Below are 23,876 nucleotides of genomic sequence, written 5' to 3' on the forward strand. Positions count from 1 at the left end.
TGCGGTTAAAGTTCTACACTCAATATGCCAGCAAATTTGGAAAACTCATCAGTGGACACAGGACTGGAAAAGATCAGTTTTCACTCCAGTTACAAAGACAGGCAATGCCAAAGAATGTTCAAATTACCTCACAGTTGTACTCATCTCACACACTAGCAAAGTAATGCTAAAAATTCTCCAAGCAAGGCTTCAATAGTACATAAACCAAGAACTTCCAGATATTTAAGCTGGAATTAGAAAGGGCAGAGGAACCAGAGATCAAATTGCCAACATCCATCGGATCACAGAAAAAGCAAGATAATTCCAGAAAAGCATCTACTTCTGCTTCATTGACTAGGCAAAGCCTTTGACTATGTAGATCACAACAAACTGTGGAAAATTCTTAAAGAGATGAGAATACAAGACCACCTTACCTGCCTCCAGATATATCTGCATGCAGGTCAAGAAGCAAGAGTTAAAACTGGACATGGAAAACAGACTGGTTCCAAGTAGGGAAAGGTGTATGTCAAGGCTGTATATTGTCACTTTGCTAATTTAACTTAGAGTACATCATGAGAAATGTTGGGCTGGATGAAGCACAAGCTGGAATCAAGATTGCTGGGAAAAATATTAATATCCTCAGATAGGCAGATGACACCACCCTTATGGCAGAAAGCCAAGAAGAACTAAAGAGCCTCTTGATGAAAGTAAAGAGGAGAGTGAAAAAGCTGGCTTAAAATTCAACATTCAGAAAACTAAGATCATGGCTTCTGGTCCCATCACTTCATGGCAAATAGATGGGGAAACGATGCAAATAGTGAAAGACTTTATTTTGGGGGGCTCCAAAATCACTGTAGATGGTGACTGAAGCCATGGAATTGAAAGATGCTTACTCCTTGGAAGAAAAGCTATGAGCAACCTAGACAGCATATTAAAAAGCAGAGACATTACTTTGCCAACAAAGGTCTGTCTAGTCAAAGCTGTGGTTTTCCCAGTAGTCATGTATGGATGTGAGAGGTGGACTATAAAGAAAGCTGAGCACCGAAGAATTGATGCTTGATTCCTTGTATATTACAGGACATACTTTCATCAGGGAAAAATTAAAATAAAAAAATACTAACTTTTTTACTAATAATATTTTAGTATTAATAGTAAATAATATAGTAAATTATAGTAAATAATAGTATTATTATAGTAAATAATAATATTTACTATTTTTTTACTAAAATTTAAAAAATACTAATTTTCTTTGTTGATGATGTAACAACAACAACAAAAAAACAATGTGAAAACAAAAACTGCAGTTCCAATTACATGGCTGAAATCTTAATTCAGAGCTCATTGGAAAGTTCTATTATTCAAATTTTATACAAATGCCTAAATTTGATCTGTCTTGTTCCCAGTATAATATCTAGTAATACAGCTTGTCATGAACATAAGTGGTTCCTTCCATGATACACTGCTTCTCTGGAGCAGGGTTTGATGTTTCCAGCTATATGACATGAGCCACTACCCTTGATTTTGACCGAGTTTGAAGAAATATTTAGTTCTCATTAAGCTCTTTTCACAGGTGAAATAGTGCATTGTATTACTAACTCATCACTTCCCTAAAGAGCTGTGATTTTTTTTTAATATTTAGAGACTGGAATTTCTGATGATAAATGTGAAGTCAACACATCACCGTGTGCTTTAGAGCTGGCCACTTGGGAAAGTTCTCATTACAGAGTGACAGCCAGAGGCCATTTTCCCTGTTAAACTCAGATGAAAACTAAGCTACTTTGATCCAATCCTTTTGAAAAGATAAGACTAGTGTTATGGTTAAAGCCTTAGCTGACATATTTCAAATAGGACCATAGTTTTGAAGCTATTGGGTTTAAGAGAAAGAACAAAGCGCCTCTGAATCTGCCTGGAATGGAGTAGCTCATTTAATGGAATAAACTGCACGGAACCTACACTTTTCTTATCAAATGAGACATCCTTTACTTTTACCGGACAGGTTTAATTGCTTGAGCCACTTGGTTAGAATATTTTTCAAGCTAATTACTTGTCAGCTATCATTAGAAACATTAATGGCACTTTAAAAATCACTTATTCCTCAAAGCTTCCTTTGTGGACTATGTCACAAAATGACATACAGTTACTGACCCACAACTAATGTTTCGGGGAACTGGTGAGGGGGAAGGGTAGTATAACCCAGCCACAGGAAACTGTAAACTGTTGATGTCATGCAAAAGTGTTAGACTTGGGGTGTTAGCCGTGCCTAGTATCCTCCCCTCCCCTCCTTTCCCTGGTGGCTGCAGGAGTTGTAAAATCCACAGGGAAATTTTCATTCCTCTTTTCCAGACAGGGCTGTGCCCCCAATCCTTTGATTAACTCTGACCCCAGGAGTGGATTAATCATCAAGGTAATAAAGCTTAAGCTTTAGGGCTTCTCAGCTCATTGTCATTCATAATTTTATATTTCTAATAGTGTTCCACTCAGCACTGTATAACTTTAAGGCCATATAAAACCTGGATTTACTTAGGAGATTCATAAGTATGATGTAAAAATAAAACTAAAGTGAAGGTTTTGCTCTTTTAAGTCTATATTAGAGTCACAAGAACTCTGATCCACACTGCACATATAACAGCACTACTAGAAAACCTCTTCTCAAACACATTATTGAAAGGATTATCCTAGCCCAGCCTTGTCATTCCTTTGCTCCATATTTTGCATTTTTATAACAATTGTAACTAATCAATATTGCACAAAACATATATTTTCTTACTCCTCATTTGTAAAATGAGCTCCAAATGGATATGTTTTCATCACAGAATTACAGCATCTAGAATAGTGGTCACTATATAAGTTTCAGTTCAGATCAGTCACTCAGTCATGTCTGACTCTTTGTGACTCCATGGACTGCAGCACATCAGGCTTCCCTGTCCATCACCAACTCCCAGATTTGCTCAAACTCATGTCCATCAAGTTGGTGATGCCATCCAACCATCTCATCCTCTGTTTTGCCCTTCTCTTCCTGCCTTCAATCTTTCCCAGCATCAGGGGTTTTTCTGAAGAGTCAGTTCTTCACATCAGGTGGTCAAAGTATTGGAGGTTCAGCTTCAGTCTTTCCAATGCATATTCAGGATTGATTACCTTTGCAAAAGTGAAAGTCGCTCACTCATATCCAGCTCTTTGCAACCCCGTGGACTGCATAGTACATAGAATTCTCCAGGACAGAATATTGGAGTGGGTAGCCTTTCCCTTCTCCAGGGTATCTTCCCAACCCAGGGATCGAACCCAGGTCTCCTGCATTACAGGTGGATTCTTTACCAGCTGAGCCACAAGGGAAGCCCATTAGGATTGACAGGTGTGATCTCCTTGGTGTCCAAGGGACTCTCAAGAGTCTTCTCCAACACTACAGTTCAAAAGCATCAATTCTTTGGCCCTCAGCTTTCTTCATGGACCAATTCTCATATTTGTACATCAGTTCAGTTCAGTCACTCAGTCCTGTCCAACTGTTTGTGATCCCATGGACTGCAGCACGCCAGGCTTCCCTGTCCATCACCAACACTAAGAGTTTACTCAAACTCACGTCCACTGAGTCAGTGATGCCATCAAACCATCTCATCCTCTGTCTTCCCCTTCTCCTCCCGCCTTCAATCTTTCCCAGCATCAGTGTATTTCCCAATGAGTTAGGCCAAAGTATTGGAGTTTCAGCTTCAGCATCAGTCCTTCCAATGAATATTCAGGGCTCATTTTCTTTAGGATGGACTGCTTGGATCTCCCTGCTGTCCAAAGAACTCTCATGAGTCTTCTCCAACACCACAGTACAAAAGCATCAATTCTTCAGTGTTCAGCTTTCTTTATGGTCCAAGTCTCACATTGACAAATGACTATTGGAAAAACCATAGCTTTGAATAGATGGACCTTTATAGGTAAAGTAATGGCTCTGCTTTTTCATATGCTGTCTGCTTGGTCATAGCTTTTCTTCCAAGGAACAAGTGGGTTTTAATTTCATGGCTGCAGTCATCATCTGCAGTGATTTTGGAGCCCAAGAAATGAAGTCTCTCTCCGTTTCCATTGTTTTGCCATCTATTTGCCATAAGTGCAAGGAGATCCAACCAGTCCATTCTGAAGGAGATCAGCCCTGGGATTTTCTTGGAAAGAATGATGCTAAAGCTGAAACTCCAGTACTTTGGCCACCTCATGCGAAGAGTTGACTCATTGGAAAAGACTCTGATGCTGGGAGGGATTGGGGGCAGGGGGAGAAGGAGACGACAGAGGATGAGATGGCTGGATGGCATCACTGACTCGATGGACGTGAGTCTGAGTGAACTCCGGGAGTTGCTGATGGACAGGGAGGCCTGGCGTGCTGCAATTCATGGGGTCGCAAAGAGTCGGACACGACTGAACGACTGAACTCAACTGAACTGAACTGAATGGGACCGGATGCCATGATTTTAGTTTCTTGAATGTTGAGTTTTAAGTCAGATTTTTCACTCTCCTCTTTCACTTTCATCAAGAGGCTCTTTAGTTCTTCTTCACTTTCTGCCATAAGGGTGGTGTCATCTGCATATCTGAAGTTACTGATATTTCTCCAGGCAATCTTGATTCCAGCTTGTGCTTCACCCAGCCGAGCTTTTCGCATGATGTACTCTGCTGCTGCTAAGTCACTTCAGTCATGTCCGACTCTGTGCCATCCCATAGACAGCAGCCCACTAGGCTACTCTGTCCCTGGGATTCTCCAGGCAAGAACACTGGAGTGGGTTGCCATTTCCTTCTCCAGTGCATGAAAGTGAAAAGTGAAAGTGAAGTCACTCAGTCATGCCCAACTCTCAAGCAACCCCATGGACTGCAGCCCACCAGGCTCCTCCATCCATGGGAGTCTCCAGGCAAGAGTACTGGAGTGGGGTGCCATTGTGTACTCTGCATAGAAGTTAAATAAGCAGGGTGACAATATACAGCTTTGACGTACTCCTTTCCTAATTTGGAACCAGTCCATTGTTCCAAGTCTGATTCTGTTGCTTCATGACCTGCATACAGATTTCTCAGGAAGCAGGTAAGGTGGTCTTGTGTTCCCATCTCTTTAAGAATTTTCCATAGTTTGGTGTGATTCACAGTCAATGGATTTAACGTAGTCAATGAAGCAAAAGTGGACATTTTTCTGGAATTCTCTTTTTCTATGATCCAGAAGATGCTGGTAATTTGATTTCTGGTTCCTCTGCCTTTTCTAAATCCAGCTTGAACATCTGGAAATTCTTGGTTCACATACTGTTGAAGCCTTGCTTGGAGAATTTTGAGCATTACTTTGCTAGCATGTGAAATGAAGTGAAAGTCGCTCAGTCGTGTCCAACTCTTTGCAACCCCATGGACTATACACTTCATGGAATTCTCAAGGCCAGAATACTGGAGTGGGCAGCCTTTCCATTCTCCAGAGGATCTTCCCAACACAGGGATCCAACCCAGGTCTCCCACATTGCAGGCAGAGTCTTTATCAGCTGAGCCACAGGGAAGCCCAAGAATACAGGAGTGAGTAGCCTATCCACCAGGTGGGTGGATGCGAGGGCTTGTCTGCCATCCCCGATGCAACTGGCCGGTGTCCCCAGCCCTGCTCCCTTGCTCACCAGAGTGGCAGGCCCACAATGGAGGTCACCCCCTGGTTCCCTAACTGTCCTCACCACAGGTTGGGCTGGTCGGCCAGCCCCCGGTGATCACCTTCCCCCTCCCTCACCTTCTGAGTTTCATGCTGGCTAGCATGTGAGATGAGTGCAATTGTGCAGTAGTTTGAGCATTCTTTGGCATTGCCTTTCTTTTGGATTGGAATGAAAACTGATCTTTTCCAGTCTTGTGACCACTGTTGAGTTTTACAAATTTTCTGGCATATTGAGTGCAGCACTTTCACAGCATCATCTTTTAGGATTTGAAACAGCTCAACAGGAATTCCATCACCTCCACTAGCTTTGTTCATAGTGATGCTTCCGAAGGCCCACTTGTCTTCACACTCCAAAATGTCTGGCTCTACGTGAGTGATCACACCATTGTGGTTATCTCAGTCATGAATATTTTTTTGTATGGTTCTTCTGTGTATTCTTGCCACCTCTTCTTAACATCTTCAGCTTCTGTTAGGTCCATACTGTTTCTGTCCTTTATTGTGCCCATATTTGCATGAAATATTACCTTGGTATCTCTAATTTTCTTTTTCTTTTTAATTTATTTATTTTAATTGGAGGCTAATACTTTACAATATTGTAGTGGTTTTGCCATACATTCTCATGAATCAGCCTGTCTTTCCCATTCTTTTGTTTTCATTTATTTCTTTGCATTGATTACTTAGGAAGGCTTTCTTATCTCTCTTTGCTACTCTTTGGAACTCTGCATTCAGATGGATATATCTTTCCTTTTTCTCCTTTGCCTTTCGCTTCTCTTCTTTTCTCAGCTATTTGTAAGGCCTCCTCAGGCTTTTTGCATTTCTTCTTCTTGGGGATGGTTTTGATCACTGCCTCCTGTACGACATTACAAATCTCTGTCTATATTTCTTCAGGCACTCTATATATCAGATCTAATCCCTTGAATCTGTCACTTCCACTGTATAATTTAAGGGATTTACTCAAATTTAAGTGACCATATATTAATAAAGCATGTTAGTCACTCAGTTCTTTCCAACTCTGCAACCCCATGGACTGTAGCCTGCCAGACTCCTCTGTCCATGGAATTCTCCAACCAAGAATACTGGAGTAGGTAGCCATTCCCTTATCCAGAGGATCTTCCTGATCAAGGGATGTAACCCATGTCTCCTGCACTGCAGGCAGATTATTTACTGTCTGAGCCACAAAAAATAACTTAATGTCTAAACAAAAACATGAATAGAAGCAAGTATTATTAATAATTAGAAATATCAACTGTAGACTGCCAGTTTCAGGAAACTGGAATCAAAGTCACCCAGCCATAAGCATGTATTGAATTTAATGCCCTGAAGCAAGAGGATGTGAGAGAAAATGACTATATCAGATAGACCCCTCCTTACTTATGTTGCCCTAGTGTATGTGTTTGTGTGTGTGCATGCGTGCACACGCATATGTGCTCACACGCACACTTAATAGCATCTGACTCCTTGCAACACATAGCCCTCCTTGCAAGACTGTAGCCCACTAGGCCCCTCTGTCCAGGGGATTTCCCAGGCAAGAATACTGAAGTGGGTTGCCATTCCCTTTTCCAGGGGATCTTCCCGACCCAGGATCGAACCATGTCTCCTACATTGGCAGGAGGATTCTTTATCACTGAGCCACCTGGGAAGCCCATGTTACCCTAGAATCCAGCCTAAATCATGCTTTCTTCTGAGGATGGTAGGAAATCTTTTATTGGGAAACTTTCTTTAATCTCTCCCATTGCTGCAGTAAATCAGTGTTCTCATTCAGGAGCTATTTCCTACCACCACTATCCCAATCCTACCAGGGAATATTTGGCAGTATCTAAAGACATTTTTTGTTGTTACAACTGGGAGGTACCATGAGCCTCTATTGGGTAGAGGCCAGGGATGCAGCTAAAGATTCTATAAGGCTAAATACAACCTGCAACCCCAACAAAAAATTATCCAGCCTAAAACGTCAGTAGTGTTAAGATCAGGAAACTATCAAGTAACCAAAGAAAAAATGGCCCAAGAAACGATTATCCCAGTTCCATCTTTAATCACATTCTTCCCAATAAATAATCCACTCCTTACTATTGTTACATGAGTAAGTATTCTTGAGGGCTCTTTTTTGACTTTGACTCAGATCACAGCTGCTCCTTTTCTCCTTCTTTGACAGGGAAGAAAAGGGTTCTTGAGGGAATAGGTGAGGATGTAAGGAAAGAGTAGTTTGCAAAGACAGGAAAGTTTGGGAATATGCCAAAATATGGAGATCTCCTCAAGGAACCTGGAGCATACTGAATACAGAATGATCAACAAATACTATACCACACTGTTATTTATATAATAATAGAAATTTTGCCTAATAATAATAATAATGTATTATGTAAGCTCAAAAACGCCTATTAGGCTTAAGAGTTTTACTGTGCATAACCTCATTTGATCCTCAAAGAAACATTCAGATAATATGATTCGTTGGAACAAAAGTGCCAAAGGAGTGTGATTTGCCCAAGATTATTTATTTCAGTTCAGTTCCGTTCAGTCGCTCAGTCGTGTCCGACTCTTTGCAACCCCATGAATCGCAGCACGCCAGGCCTCCCTGTCCATCACCAACTCCCGGAGTTCACCCAGACTCACGTCCATCGAGTCAGTGATGCCATCCAGCCATCTCATCCTCTGTCGTCCCCTTCTCCTCCTGCCCCCAATCCCTCCCAGCATCAGAGTCTTTTCCAGTGAGTCAACTCTTTGCATGAGGTGGCCAAAGTACTGGAGTTTCAGCTTTAGCATACAAAGGGCCAGATTTTGATAATGAATCAAAGAATAAGAAGGGGGGTTGGTGGGGGCTAAATAATAATTTTAACTTTTATCTAGTGTCCAACATGTGCCACATATTCCATGTTCTTTCACTCACTGTTCTCAACAACTCCTGTGAGGTATCATCCCCATTTTATACGTGAGGAAACCAACGCTGTGGTTTACTCATTCTGACCAAGGTTTAAAACACATGCCTCACACATCATATTGAAGACTCCTTCCAGAAAACAACCTTGGTGTCTATTTACGTGAACTCCTGTTGCTAATTTTAACTCATTTCTTCAGATTTACTTTTAGCATATCCACAAAATGCAAGGCACAACGCTAGGCCCGGGAAGGGGGGACTGGGGTGGGAGGGGAGGTGCGGGGGAAAAGCCTGGAATAAAACAAAGTGTCTGCCTTAGGGAATTTAATTGCACTGAAAAACAAAACAAAAAACTTGCTTAGCTATTCATTTCCTTCTCCCTGGGAACTGAGCCATTACCCAGCCATTCACCCTGAGAGCACCAGCTGGCACATGGTGTTGAGAGGTGTTGGGAAATTACTGCATAACTCTTTACAAATTATTTTTGCTATGTTATGTTGTTTTGAAAATGTTATGAGGTTAAAAAGTGAGGTAAACCCTTTTAGAATTTTTCTAAAAGAATCAGACTGGCTTAGAAAACTAAGTAACTGATAGTGCTGCTGCTCTTTCTTTATGCAAATAAACTTTAAAGGAGCCCTAAGCTGAAAGAGTAAGAAGAATGAGCCCATCCGTTTAAAATGTGAATAATCAAGGTAACCTAAGGTAAGAGCACAAGAACAGACAAGGAAAAAAGAGTATAAATTTTTAGCAAAAAGAGGAACCACATAATCCTATCATATAATCAATTATTCTTAGAAATTGACCTGCCATCCAAAGAACAAGACACATATTATTAAAAAAAAAAAAAAAAAGCCCTCAGTTCTTTGCCTTGCTTGAATCATGTAGAAGGAAACAGAATAGGCTGTCAATCTAAACCATAAGTCTAAAATCTAGTTAGAATTCTGATTGAATTCATTTACGTGCCCATTACGTGCATACTATCTGAACTAAAGAAATGCATCAAGAGTCAAATATGGTTAAGTATTATGATGTTAAGGTGGGTAGGACAGAAAGGGAGGAAAGATTCTATTTTTGATGAGGTGCTAATAGAAAGACTCTCAGATAAAGTAACATTTGAACAGAGACTTAAAGGAAGGAGTGAGCCATGTTAAACACAGGGACAAAGAGTGTCCCCAGATAAAGACCAGACCATGCAAAGGGTCTAGAGTGACAGCTGTCCTGGAGTACTGAAGGAAAGCAAAGAAGTCAGTGTGGTGAGAATAAATTTTGCCAAGGAGGAAAACAGAATGAGATAAACTCAGAAAGGCAGGACTGGGGACAGATCACATAAGGCCTTGAAAGCCAGGGTAAGGGCAGAGTGAGATGAAATGCCATTGGAGGATTTTGCAAACAGAAGTAATATGATCTAGTAAAATTTACAAAAAAATAACCCTGGTTACCGCACAGAAATAGGTTTTATGGAACATGGATAGAATCAAGGGACTGGTTAGCCTACTTTGTCATTGGTGGGGAGCAGTGTGGTAAGGAGACATATTTCAAAATCACAGCATTTAGGACTGGGATAGATGGAATGTGGGATGTGAGAGCAAGAGAAGAATCAAGAATTTAGGATCTTTGAATCAGGCAACTGGCAGAAAGAATTGTATTTACTGAAATGAGAAAGACTTTTGGAGGAGCAGATTTCAGAGGAAATTCGACAGTCTGTTTGCTGTGTAACATTTGAGATGTCTAATTAGCATCTAAGTGCAGGTGTAAAGTAGAAAATTGACTAGGTGAATCTGAGGCTTGTGACTGAGACCAGGGGTACTCATGTCAAACTGGAACTCACCAGGGAATAGATGTTTTCTAAATTGCACTCATCTCACACGCTAGTACAGTAATGCTCAACATTCTCCAAGCCAGGCTTCAGCAATACATGAACCGTGAACATGCAGATGTTCAAGCTGGTTTTAGAAAAGGCAGAGGAACCAGAGACCAAATTGCCAACAACTGCTGGATCATGGAAAAAGGAAGAGAGTTCCAAAAAATCTTCTATTTCTGCTTTATTGACTAAGCCAAAGCCTTTGACTGTGTGGATCACAATAAACTGTGGAAAACTCTGAAAGAGATGGGAATACCAGACCACCTGATCTGCCTCTTGAGAAACCTCTATACAGGTCAGGAAGCAACAGTTAGATTTGGACATGGAACAACAGACTAGTTCCAAATAGGAAAAGGAGTACGTCAAGGCTGTATATTGTCACCCTGCTTATTTAACTTATATGCAGAGTACATCGTGAGAAACGCTGGGCTAGAAGAAGCACGAGCTGGAATCAAGATTGCCGGGAGAAATATCAATAACCTCAGATATGCAGATGACACCACCCTTATGGCAGAAAGTGAAGAGGAACTAAAAAGCCTGTTGATGAAAGTGAAAAAGGAGAGTGAAAAAGTTGGCTTAAAGCTCAACATTCAGAAAACTAAGATCATGGCATCTGGTCCCACCACTTCATGGGAAATAGATGGGGAAACAGTAGAAACAGTGTCAGAATTTATTTTTGCGGGCTCCAAAATCACTGTAGATGGTGATTGCAGCCATGAAATTAAAAGACACTTACTCCTTGGAAGGAAAGTTATGACCAACCTAGATAGCATATTCAAAAGCAGAGACATTGCTGTGCCAACAAAGGCCCATCTAGTCAAGGCTATGGTTTTTCCAATGGTCATGTATGGATGTGAGAGTTGGACTGTGAAGAAAGCTGAGTGCCAAAGAATTGATGCTTTTGAACTGTGGTGTTGGAGTAGACTCTTGAGAGTCCCTTGGACTGCAAGGGAATCCAACCAGTCCTTTCTAAAGGAGATTAGTCCTGGGTGTTCTTTGGAAGGACTGATGCTAAAGCTGAAACTCCAGTACTTTGGCCACCTCATGTGAAGAGTTGACTCATTGGAAAAGACCCTGATGCTGGAAGGGATTGGGGGCAGGAAGAGAAGGGGACAACAGAGGATGAGATGGCTGGATGGCATCACTGACTCGATGGACATGAGTTTGAGTGAACTCCGGAAGTTGGTGATGGACAGGGAGGCCTGGCGTGCTGCAATTCATGGGTTGCAAAGAGTCGGATACGACTGAGCGACTGAACTGAACTGAAAGCATTTGGAGCAATAGATAAAACACATAGGCAGACAAGAGTTGAAGACAGAGTCCCTGAGTCCCTCAATATTTAATGTTTGGTTTCAGCTCAGTCATGCAGCCGTGTAAAGCTGTCTGGGTTGGTCATAACTTTTCTTCCAAGAAGCAAGCGTCATTTAATTTCAAGGCTGTAGTCACCATCTGCAGTGATTTTGAGCCCCCGAAATAAAGTCTCTCACTGTTTACACTGTTTCCCCATCTATTTGCCATAAAGTGATGGGACTGGATACTGTGATCTTAGTGTTCTGAATGTTGAATTTTAGGCCAACTTTTTCACTCTCCTCTTTCACTTTCATCAAGAGGCTCTTTAGTTCTTCTTCACTTTCTGCCATAAGGGTGGTGTCACCTGCATATATGAGGTTATTAATATTTCTCCTGGCAATCTTGATTCCAGCCTGTGCTTCATCCAGCCCAGCATTTCGCATGATGTACTCTGCATAGAAGTTAAATAAACAGGGTGACAATATACAGCCTTGACATGCATCTTTCCCAATTTGGGACCAGTCTGCTGTTCCATGTCCAATTCTAACTCTTGCTTCTTGACCTGCATACAGATATATCTGGAGGCAGATAACATGGTCTGGTACTTCCATGTCTTTAAGAATTTTCCACAGTTTGTTGTAATCTACATAGTCAAAGGCTTTGACCTAGTCAATAAAGCAGAAGTAGAATGATGCTGTTAAATTGCTGCACTCAATATGCCAGCAAGTTTAGAAAACTCAGGAGTGGACACAGGACTGGAAAAGGTCAGTTTTCATTCCAATCTCAAAAAAAGGCAATGCCAAAGAATGTTCAAACTACTGCACAACTGCACTCATCTCACACCCTAGCAAAGTAATACTCAAAATTCTCCAAGCCACGCTTCCACAGTAAGTGAATCATGAACTTCCAGATGTTCAAGACGGATTTAGAAAAGGCAGAGAAACCAGAGATCAAATTGCCAGCATCCGATGGATCATCGAAAAAGCAAGACAGTTTCAGAAAGACATCTACTTCTGCTTTATTAATGTTTGGGAAGTGGAGTAAAATCTAGCAAAAGGGTGAAGAACAGGGTGGTTTGAAGAAAATCAAAAGATCAAAGAAGAAAGTTTTTCCAAAAAGAAGGAAGGATGAACAGTATCAGTGCTCCTAAGTAAGATGGATTGGGTACTGGGTTTGAAACAAACAGACTATTAAAGAGCAGGTCCTGTTGAGTGCTGGAGACAAACGGCTCATTGAAATGGTATAAATGAACAACAGAAGTGGGGAAAATTGTGATAGCTGTTTTGAGGAGTTTTTCTCCAAGAAGAGCAGTAGAGATGAAACAGGGGATGAGGAAAGATGTGGACATCAAATGAGTTCTTTTTTTTTTTTTCTTATGAGACTATTACATATGAAGATTGTGACTCCTAAACTAAAATCCACAATTTCTCAAGCTGATTCATGTATCTTTCCTGCATGAACTTGTCCATCAATAAGGGTAGCGTCTGTGTGTGATCATCTGACCCCTGACATCTGCCTCTCTTTAAATATCCTTTCCTTCATTCATTTTACTCATTCATTCACCAACAAATGTTTTATTCAGTGCTTATAAAATGGATGTATAGTATTAGGCACTGAAGATAAGGGGTTAAAAAAATTACCAAGTTCCTGTCCTCATTGAGCATATAGTTTGGCATAGAAGATTAACACTAAACTAGAGCAAAGCTGGGCTTCCCTGATGACTCATATGGTAAAGAATCCACCTGCATTGTAGGAGACCTGGGTTGATCCCTGGGTTGGGAAGATCCCCTGGAGGAGGTCATGGCAACATATTCCAGTATTCTTGCCTGGAGAATCCCCATGAACAGGAGCCTGGAGGCTACAGTCCATGGGGTGGCAAAGAGCTGGACATGACTGAGCAAGTAAGCACAATACAGAGCAAAACTAGTTATGAAAGAGGAGCATAGGGGCTTCTGTGAAATAGTCTCCTACTAGGAGATGGGGTGGAGCAGTAAATCAAGCAAGACCAGCCCCTGAGAAGACCTAAAGAGTGAGTCTCAACCAGTCAAATAAAGGAAAGAGGCTAATGAGAAGAAGACCAGCAGCAAAGGAAAAATTTTGCCAGAGGGTATGAAGCTAGAGAGAGCTTAGCTTATTGAGAGAACCAAACAAACCCCATGCAATATAGACAGACTGAAGGGGCAGAGCAAGGAGTGGGGCTAGGACAAGTCAGGCGCACAACCCTAAGGGGCTTCACTAACCATATTGAGCAGTTAGAGGTTTAAACAAAGACAGATATAAACAGGTTTAAGATTTTATATTGGCCTTCTGACAAATACTTTTCTACCTCAATGCCTTCACACATGTTTTTCCTCTCTGTCTGAAACAATATTTTCCCAACTTTAATAACTGATTTATTACTAGCCTTGAGGTCTCAGTTTTAAACACCTTGTTTAATGTTAGACACAATATTTTTATTCACAGATATCTTTTCAAAATATCTATCACAAATTGTTAACTATGACTTACGTCTATGGGGTCACAAAGTCGGACACGACTGAAGTGACTTAGCAGCAGCAGCAATGGTCATATTTATTCTCTGCTTCTTCCACTCAGCTGTAAGCTCAGTGAAGTCAGGGATCTGCATGTCTTGTTCGCCACCATATTCAGAGCTTTTGGCACATAGTGGCACTCAAAAAATAAGTTTAAATGTATGTGCATCTATTGAATATAGTCATAGAAGAAGAAGGAAAAATCAAAAGTGATGTCACACTTTCTAAATTGAACAACAGGAAAATTAGAATGCATTAAGAAGCAAGTTTTAAAAGAAAATGATGCTAGTTTTTAATATGCTGGATCTGAAGACACTAGGAGAAAAATGAGGGAAAACTGGGCTGAAAGCAAAGATTTCAGAGTATTTGGCATATAAGTAAAATAGCTAGCCATGAAAGCAGATAAGCATGACCTGTGGATGAAGTGCAGGGAGTGAGAATGGGTGTTGGGGTAGTGGAGAACCTAAACCAAATCAGTATCTGAGAGGGGAAAGAAAAGGCAATGAAGTATCTGGCAAGCAGTGCTAATAATTAGAGAGACACACCAGGAAAATGTGGTGTTGTGAAAAATGGTAGTATGGAGTGGCAGATGGTCTGAAGTCATCAAACAAAGGAAAGGACAAAAGCACCCGCTGAACTCGGAGATGCGGAGGTCTTTGGTAACCAGAGGTGGGAGCAGTTTGTATGGACAGAGGAGTGCTGGTTGAGGAGTGAGTGAATGGGAAGTGTAATCAATTCTTTTAGGTGACAACTGTAAGAATTTTGTGTGAACAGTGAATGTTCATGGATTGGAGGGTTGATTAGCTTGTTTTGTTTTATTTTTTAGGATTGGTGGTAACAGAGCATATGTAAATCCTGAAGGGAAGGAACTTGAGAGAGAGGAAGATAGTGAAGGTTAAGGATGTTCAGTACCACCAAGTCCCCTGATGGAGGTCTGAAGGATAGATAGACATGTTAACCTTACACAGAAAAAGAAGTATCTATGCCACAGGAGGAGAGGAAAGAAGAATGGTCAAGATGCAAGTAGATTTGCAGAGTTGATGATGGATGTTGATGGAGCTACTACCCTATGGCTTCTAATTTGTCTTTGAAATAAGTCAGTATAAATATTTGCCAACTACGTCTCCTAAGGTCTCCATGACCCCAGATTGTCCCCCTGCAAATCAATCCTTCTTATTGCCACTGAATTGTCTATAAAGCTAGTTATACCACTCTATCTCCATCCTTCTTACTCTGCTTTCATAAATGTATTAACCTTATATATTAACCAATATAATCGACAGCATATTGTTAACTATTCTTGCTTTGTGGAACATTCGCTTATTAATTTTATCTTTCTTGGTGCCTAGTCGAGAACCTGACACATAATAATTGCTCAGTAAAGGCTTCATTGAGGAAATGTAAACAACATGTGTCACAATTCATTGTTCAGCTTGGTCAATAGGTATATGCCAACATTTTTATGTTTTCTTTAAATCTTGTTCTGAATTATATTTGTCTTTAGCATCTAGGAACTGCTTGAAAAAGGTTATGCAGCTAGATTATAATAAACTTGGAAGGTATTTTTTAATATCTACTTATGCAGTAAATTATCTAGGTCAACCATGCCTGCTAAGGAGATTTAAGATCATGTCTGTTACCCAATGATAACACCGACATCTAGTGGTTATTAATCTGATTTTTGGTCATCTATTTTATTCCCTCAAAGGACAAAGCTTGTATTAAAGGTTTAAGTACTGTATCAGCACGAGCTCATAAATCACAGCTATTGTCAGACAAATTCAGAAAAATACATTTGGGATATAGGGTACTTTTTAAAGAAATCAGGTTATATAAAGAAATAGGAAACATGTAGCTAGAAAGTGAGCTGTCCAAGGTCCTGACGGAGGATCCAACTCTGGTTCTCAGAGTGTTTTCTGTAGACTGTAGTTCTTGAGTCCTTAAGAAGTATTACTCATTTACAACACAGATTCTCTAGTCAAATAAATGTCAAACTTTTTCACCTTGACCATCACTCCCTTCATCCCCTCTCTCTGCTTTTAATCTCCATAGCGCTTTGCATGTTTATTTGTTATTTTTTACTTTATATGCTTATTTGTTACTATCTGTGTCCCCCACTTGAATGTGAGCTCCATAGGGGCAAGGATTTTTACATGTTTTTCTTCAAGAAACCTTGGCCTATAATAAAAAGCCAATGAAATATTTATTATTAGCAAATAAATTTGAGAAACACTGAATTAAACAAAGTTAAATAAAATTATCTACTGTAGGAATTCTCAAGGCCATTAAAATGCTAATAGAATTACTAATTCCAAAGAGAAGCATATAGCATTTCTCAAATATCCTTCCTCCTTCTCATCTCTACCCACCCTTTTCATACTATAAGATTTATGTTCTGCTGAATACATCTTGGCAAAGGCTGGTCTGACTCATGGGCCTAAGACTCCAATTTATTCACATTAAATACTGTGGTTCCTGCCATACCCTATCGTACTCATATTTCAAATTAACACACCATGTAATACTCAGGACACACTAAATTGAAAATACAGAGAACAAACTGTACCTTTGATGGTGAGTCAAATAATACAGAGAGGACATAAAACCTATTCCAGTGAATAGCCCATGACGGACTATATTTAAGTGATATTTATGTGAATCCCATCTCCTTGTGAACTCAAGAATTATCAAAATGGAAGTCTGAATTACATCAGAAATACAAGAAAGAAACACAGGCATGATATATAAGAAAGACAAGTTCTTTTAACTGCTACTTATTCAAGAAACAAAAATCCTGTATATCAACCTTGAGGAATAAGCTTACAAGAATATACAATGAAAGACTCTGACCTCTTAGCATCTGAGTCCCATTTTACTTTAACAAATCCCTGTCTGTTTTGTTCCATTCTTATTTTAGTAGCTGTATCCAGAATAGAGAGGATCCATTCTGAAAAATGATTGCACAGTATTTTCATCACAGCATGTTTGCCATCTTTCATGGGGAGAACAGGTTGTTCACATAGCCATGCACAGTTTGTTAAACCTCAGCAATGTTGAGAAATGTGGCATAAAACTAAGGTGGTACTATCCATTACAAGATACAAGCAGAGCCTACACAGCCAAGTTAAATTGCCTATCATCTTTTCACATATTGAGCTAGTCATACAGATATTTCATTACTATTAAAAGCACTGCATATTTAAGAGGCAATTTCTTTGTAATAAAAATATTGAAAAAATAAAATACAACTACAAAAAATAATAACAGCTGCAGGAACTTCCAAAATATGTCTGCTCAGTTGGCAAGAATTAATTATTGTCATTCTAGACTTGATCTCAAAAATCTCCCCAGGAATCCTAGAAAATGGATTGGCCAAAAACAGATCATTTTTTTCCTCAGGAATCCCCTCTTTTAAAATTAGGTGTGTGGCAGTGTGTTCTCCTGGAAAGGACTTGCTTTCAAGATTAGATTCAGGACACCTGTGTTGAAGTTCTAGGTCAACTGCTAACTAGCTGCATAGCCTGGTCAGTTTCCATAGCCTCCTTGACCTGTGCTGTGGCATGCTCATTCACTCAGTTGTGTCTGACAAGTTGTGACCCCATGGACTGCAGCCCCCCAGGCTCCTCTGTCCAGGCAAGAATACTGGAGTGGGTTGCCATTTCCTCGTCCAGAGTATCTTCCCAACCCAGGGATCAAACCTATGTTTCCTCCATCCCCCACATTAGTAGGCAGATTCATTACCACTGAGCCACCTGGGAAGCCCTGCTTTACCTGTATCCTCAACTATAAAATGAGAATTGTAATTCTGGCCCTACCTTCTTCAATGAGTTGTAATATAAGCAGCATTTGAAAGCATAATTGATGCTTCAAATCATTCAAAGCATGATTTGAAAGCAGATACCATTCAAAGTTCTGTTGTGATGAGAGGAGAGAAAGAAAAGAAAGCCTATTGTAAGGGAGAACATTAGATTTGCTGCACTGGGATTGAAAGTAAAAGTGAAAGTTTAGTCACTCAGTCCTGTCTGACTCTTTGCTACTTCATGGACTGTAGCTTACCAGGTTCCTCCATCCATCGGATTTTCCATGCAAGAGTACTGGAGTGGGTTGCCATTTCCTTCTCCAGAGGATCTTACCTACCCAGGGATCGAACTCAGGTCTCCCACATTGTAGGCAGGCTCTTTACCATCTGAGCCACCACTGGGATTAGGTAAACAATAATATTGCCACTTGCCATGTCAAATTAATCTGTGAGTGGTCTCAACAGGAATTAGAACTTTCCAATAAGAAGCTGCTATACTTCCTGGATAACTCTTCAGTGCATTAAATAGGCAAATGCTCATAAATGCTCCTTAAATTCTCCTGTGTCCTCCAACATTTAATACACCTACTGGCAATATCAAGATGTCAGTTTAAAGACTATCAAATATAAAGCTCTTCAGTAATTTGGTTTGCAACAATTGAAAAAGATAATCAGTTACCTTGGAAATTTTTTCAAAAACAAAATGGTTACAATATGAGCACATTTCAAGAACAGAGAAAAATAATCTTTTCTCCTTACCCACTCTCACTTTATTCAGCTTGCTCTTAAACAGGGAGCCATGTTCTTCACCCAACACCAACTTTCTCCCTTTTTACACTAATCTTGAGTAAAAGAGACATTACACTTTTCCTACAATACTGAGTACACAGATCTAGCTTTATCTTACTCTGCCTCTGCAAGCTTTCTTAGATGGTACCCTCATCCTCAGCTTTCTGCAGCATTTGTACTTACATAAACTTGCATTTCTTAACTTCCAAAGCACTTTCCCCAAACTACTTTCATGTCTGGCTCTCTGTCATGAAGCAACATTTTCTCTGAGCAGCTCCAGTTCTTGAACTTCATGGCAATCTGGTCTTCTGTTTGTTACTGACAAGGGTGCAATGTACCTGCTAAACACTGTCTCCTTTCTCACAAACGAAAACGACTAATCAAGAGGGAAGCCACGTGCTTGGCATTTTCTTGGTTTTTCTAAGGGATATTGAGTTCTGGATGAGCGTGGCTGAGTATGAGAATGAAGGCTGCAGTTGACACTGAGCCATGGAGACCTTGACACACAGATGGCCCTATTTTTAGGGACCTTGGATACACACAGATGGCCCTGACAGGATTCCTTCTGGTGACAGTGCTTGTGAGAAAGTGCTACATTTGATGGAAGAATGGCAGTTCTAGGCAATGGTTTTGGTGCTGAAGTGACCATCTTTAATTTTCATTATCCCTTGTATAATGCTCAAATTCTTACAGTTTTAACATTTGATATGTATACTTAATGTTTTCTTACTTTTCATGAACTATAAAGACATCCCTTTAAAATTTTAACTGCTTTTATTGACAATGTAAGTTAAAAAAAAAAAAAAAAGTGTGCTTGCTCTGCAAAAACAGCTCTGAAACTTCAAACCAACACCCTTTATCTCCTGCTCCCCAAAATATGTTTTCTGAGTCCATTCTATGTATATATTCATTCTGGAGGTCCTTGTGAATAAAGATCTAGATGTATCAATGATGCTTATGCTTCAACCAAGAACTGAGATTACCTTTAACTTTGTGTGGTGTGAGAAAGGTGTCTTGAGTGTGATGCATGGAGGGAAGATACTACTCTTACTTGCACTTGAAGCCAAGGTAGCAATTAGAAAAGCCATCAGAATGCCCCTTCTCAGCTGTGACCATGCCAGCTCTCTCAATTCCCATCATAAGAGGTGCAGATCAATCTCTGGGGCCCCCAGGTAGCTTTCATATAAAAGAATAGAGCTTTTCCCCTAAAATATAACAGTTGATGTATTAAAAGCTCAGTGAATTTAGTCACTTTTTATCTTTCCCTTTAAATCTGAATGATTGTACTGAGCTTTTAAGGTCTGTGCCAGCTAACTAGGGCATTTTAGTAATCTATTTTTAATATGTACCAACTTCTGTTCTTTTTAGTTCTGCCTTAAGACATACTTTCATCTTTACTGGTATGCAGAGATCATCAAAAAATATAAGTTCTCCATTACATGACAACTCATAATGAGTCTTAATGAAGCTTGGGAACAGCTGTTTAAAAACTCCCGTTGAATAGCTTCCTAAGCAGCATTCACTTACGATAGCCTCTCTGCTGCAACATCGCCTGAATCACAGAACTCACCATACATATAATGAGAAGGGTGAGAACGAAATCTTTCTCCAGTTTCATTAGGTAGTTTATTTTAATCAGAATGCTAATACACTATCATGAATTAGTGCATTATGAACCATCAGCTCAATGCTTTTCACTGTTTTAATTATATTCCTTCATGGAGCAGAAAAGAAGTAAATGTTACTATGCAAATTTAAAAACCAAAATTCATGTCCTTCATGAAAATGAGGGTGGGAGACAGAATATAGAACCAAAATTGAAAAGATACATGTATCCCATTTTTCATTGCAGAACAAACTTACTTTTTAATTATATTGGAAACACATTGCAATTGCAAAATGTTGAAAATTAAGCTAAGTCCAGTTGATTTCAAATAAGATCCACAATCTGAACTTTGAAGGATTTTAACTTCATTGCATAGGTTAATGTGTGTGAAGAAGAAGTAAAACAAACTTCCATTATGAAGTTAATCTCATTCTTTTTCTCATTTACACTTTTGAATGGAGTCATCTAGCTATCTTAATTTTTCACCCTATGTGTCAAGAGTCTTAGAAGAAAAGTTAGTGGTCATGATACTTCACTATCTTATTTTCTCCCAAGGTCCTCATTACTTCAAATACAGCAGTCCCCCTTTATCTACAGGGATATGTTGCAAGACCCCTAGTAGATAACTGAAACCATGGAGAGTATCAACTCCTATATGTTTTTTTTTTTCATATACAAATACAACTGTGATAAAGTTTAATTTAGGCATAGTAAGATATTAAAAACAATAACTAATAATAAAGTAGGGTAAGTATAGGCGTATACTATACCAAAAGTAATGTGAATATAGTTTCATTCTCTCTCCAAATATCCTACTGTATAAATGCAATCCATTTTCCATCTTAAAAAAGCACTTATTTACTATGGCCCTAACTTTTGCAGTCTATGGCACAAAACAGCCAAACTAGCATGAATTTTTTTCCTTTCTTTAATTCCATGAATAGAAGATTCATTCTTACCACAGATCATAGCAACCTCAGCATACAGTACTTTTTTCTTTCCTTATTAAGTTGAGAACTTTAACCTTTTCAATTAAAGGAAGCACTTTGGAGAATTTAATCCATCTGTGTTTAAAATAATTATTGATAGGCAGTCAGCTTCTATATTTGTGCACTTTGGGGCCATTATTAAGTGAAATAAGGGCTCCTTGAAGAAGCACTGTACTACCACAGTCAATCTGATAACTGAGATATCTATTAAGTGCCTAACAGGCAGGATATGCTAGAAAAAGGAATGATCCACATCCTGAGCAAGACAGCACAAAATTTGCTCATACTGCTCAGCATGACACACAATTAAAAACTTATGAATTGTTTACTCCTGGAATTTTCCTTTTCATATTTTCAGATCACAGATGATTGCTATTAACAGTAACCAAAGAAAACAAAACTGCAGATGAAAGCGGATTGCTTGTACAGAGTTTTCCATGTATATGTCCTTCTTTTGAAACTCTCACACTAAGCGATCATTTTATATCAATTACAGCTCTAGTTGAAACCGTTTCCTCTTGCCTTTGGTGGCATAATGATCTGCTTGATGACAAGTACAGAGTGAAGTGGCACCTAGCACAGTGCGTTATACAGTGTCGGCACCGATGGCTTGCTGATCTGCAGAACAAGTCTCTCCAACTCTGACTAGGCATTCACATATTCCTTAAGTCTTCCTTCTCGTCACTTAAATCATTAAGTGGAATTTAATCAACAAACCATATAGGGCTCTGAAGGATTTGCCATGTGTGCAACAATAGCATTATGTGCTGGTTAGATATTTGTGAGGCAGTCTGATAAGCATTTACTGTTTATTCACAGTAATATCAACTTACACTGACATTCCTATCATCCTTACTATTTCACTTTACTATCTTTATTCCTGAAAGTTTTCTGACAACATATTCCAAAGTAAAGGTTTTGCATGTTTATAGAAATGTAGAGATTTTATTTAAAATATGATCACTAAGGTAGATATTTTCCTCTTCTTCTTTGAGTAATCATATGGAAACAACTAAGAGAATAAGAAATAGAAACACATTGTCTGCCTTTGATTTAATATTTGTAAGTTAAATCACAATGAAGTGAGGTGAAATCGCTCAGTTGCGTCCGACTCTTTGCGACCCCATGGACTGTAGCCTACCAGGCTCCTTGGTCCATGGGATATTCCAGGCAAGAGTACTGGAGTGGGTTGCCATTGCCTTCTCCAGGAGATCTTCCCAACCCAGGGATCGAACCCGGTTCTCCCGCACTGTAGGCAGACGCTTTACAGTCTGAGCTACCAGGGAATCACAATAAATGAGTGAAAGCTGGAAATAAATCACAATACATGAGTGAAAGCTGGAAAATGTAGAAAAAATACAAAAGAAGTGTAGGAACAATCCCTGAGAATACATCCTTGGCTTCAGGACTCAGAGAAGGACATCAGAGCACTATTTTCCAAGGCAAGTGACATATACTTGTAAGCAATATCAATAATCTTTCATCTCCACAAATGAAAATTATATATGTGCTGGTAGCAAAATATTTTTTGACCAATTCTATCACTGTCTCTAAAAACAGGGTATAGAATATAAAGGTGAATGATAAATCATATGCAGATACATCCATACACACACACAGAGCCATATTTGAAGGAAGTGGACAGTTTCTGAGGCAAGCTAGAGTAAAGAGATTCATGAGAGCTCCTTCGCACTGGTAATATCAATTTCCTGGAATAAATGAAGGCTAACAAACTCATTAACACATTATTTTGTTTTATGATAAGAACCATTGCTAGATGAAATAGGAACTGGCTAACATTTTCTGCAAAGGATGAGATAATGAATATTTTATGCTTTGTGGGCCACATACAGTCTCTGCAACAACTCCCTCCTCCTCCTTTTGCTTCCAATTCATTAAAAATATGAAATACATTCTAGTTCACAGACCGTACAAAACAAGGATATGGACCACATTAAAATTACAGTTTGGTGACCCCTCAACTAAAACACGGATCTAATAACTCTCTCACCCATCCAAAAAAAGATCATATAAATAATTGGTCTAGAAGGAATGAATGATGTCATTCAAAGATGAGCAATAAAAAGAACCCATAATAGACATAGGGTCTACAATGAGGCTACCAAAAAGTTAAACGGAAAACAGATGGTAGAAAATCTGTACTCAAAAGAATTACTTTTCATGAATCAAATAAAAATACTTAGTTGAATTTTATAGAAATCGAATGAAGTAATCACATATATGGGCTTCCCTGGTGGCTCAGATGGTAAAGAAGCTGCCTGCAATGCAGGAGACCTGGGTTCAGTCCCTGGGTCAGGAAGATCTCCTGGAGAAGGGAATGGCAACCCACTCCTGTATTCTTGCCTGGAGAATTCCATGGGCAGAGTAGCCTGGTGGGTTACCGTCCCTGGAGTCACAAAGAGGACTGAGCATGCACACACACACACAATTACATATATAAAACAGAGTCAAGGCTATAATGTAAGCTCTGTGGGAGGATAAACTTTTGTCTTCTTTTACTCTAT

This window comes from Bos grunniens, chromosome 17, assembly GCF_055505025.1.
Source record: "Bos grunniens cultivar Pamir isolate PY7600 chromosome 17, Bosgru_T2T1.0, whole genome shotgun sequence".
NCBI classification, from domain to species: Eukaryota; Metazoa; Chordata; class Mammalia; order Artiodactyla; family Bovidae; genus Bos; species Bos grunniens.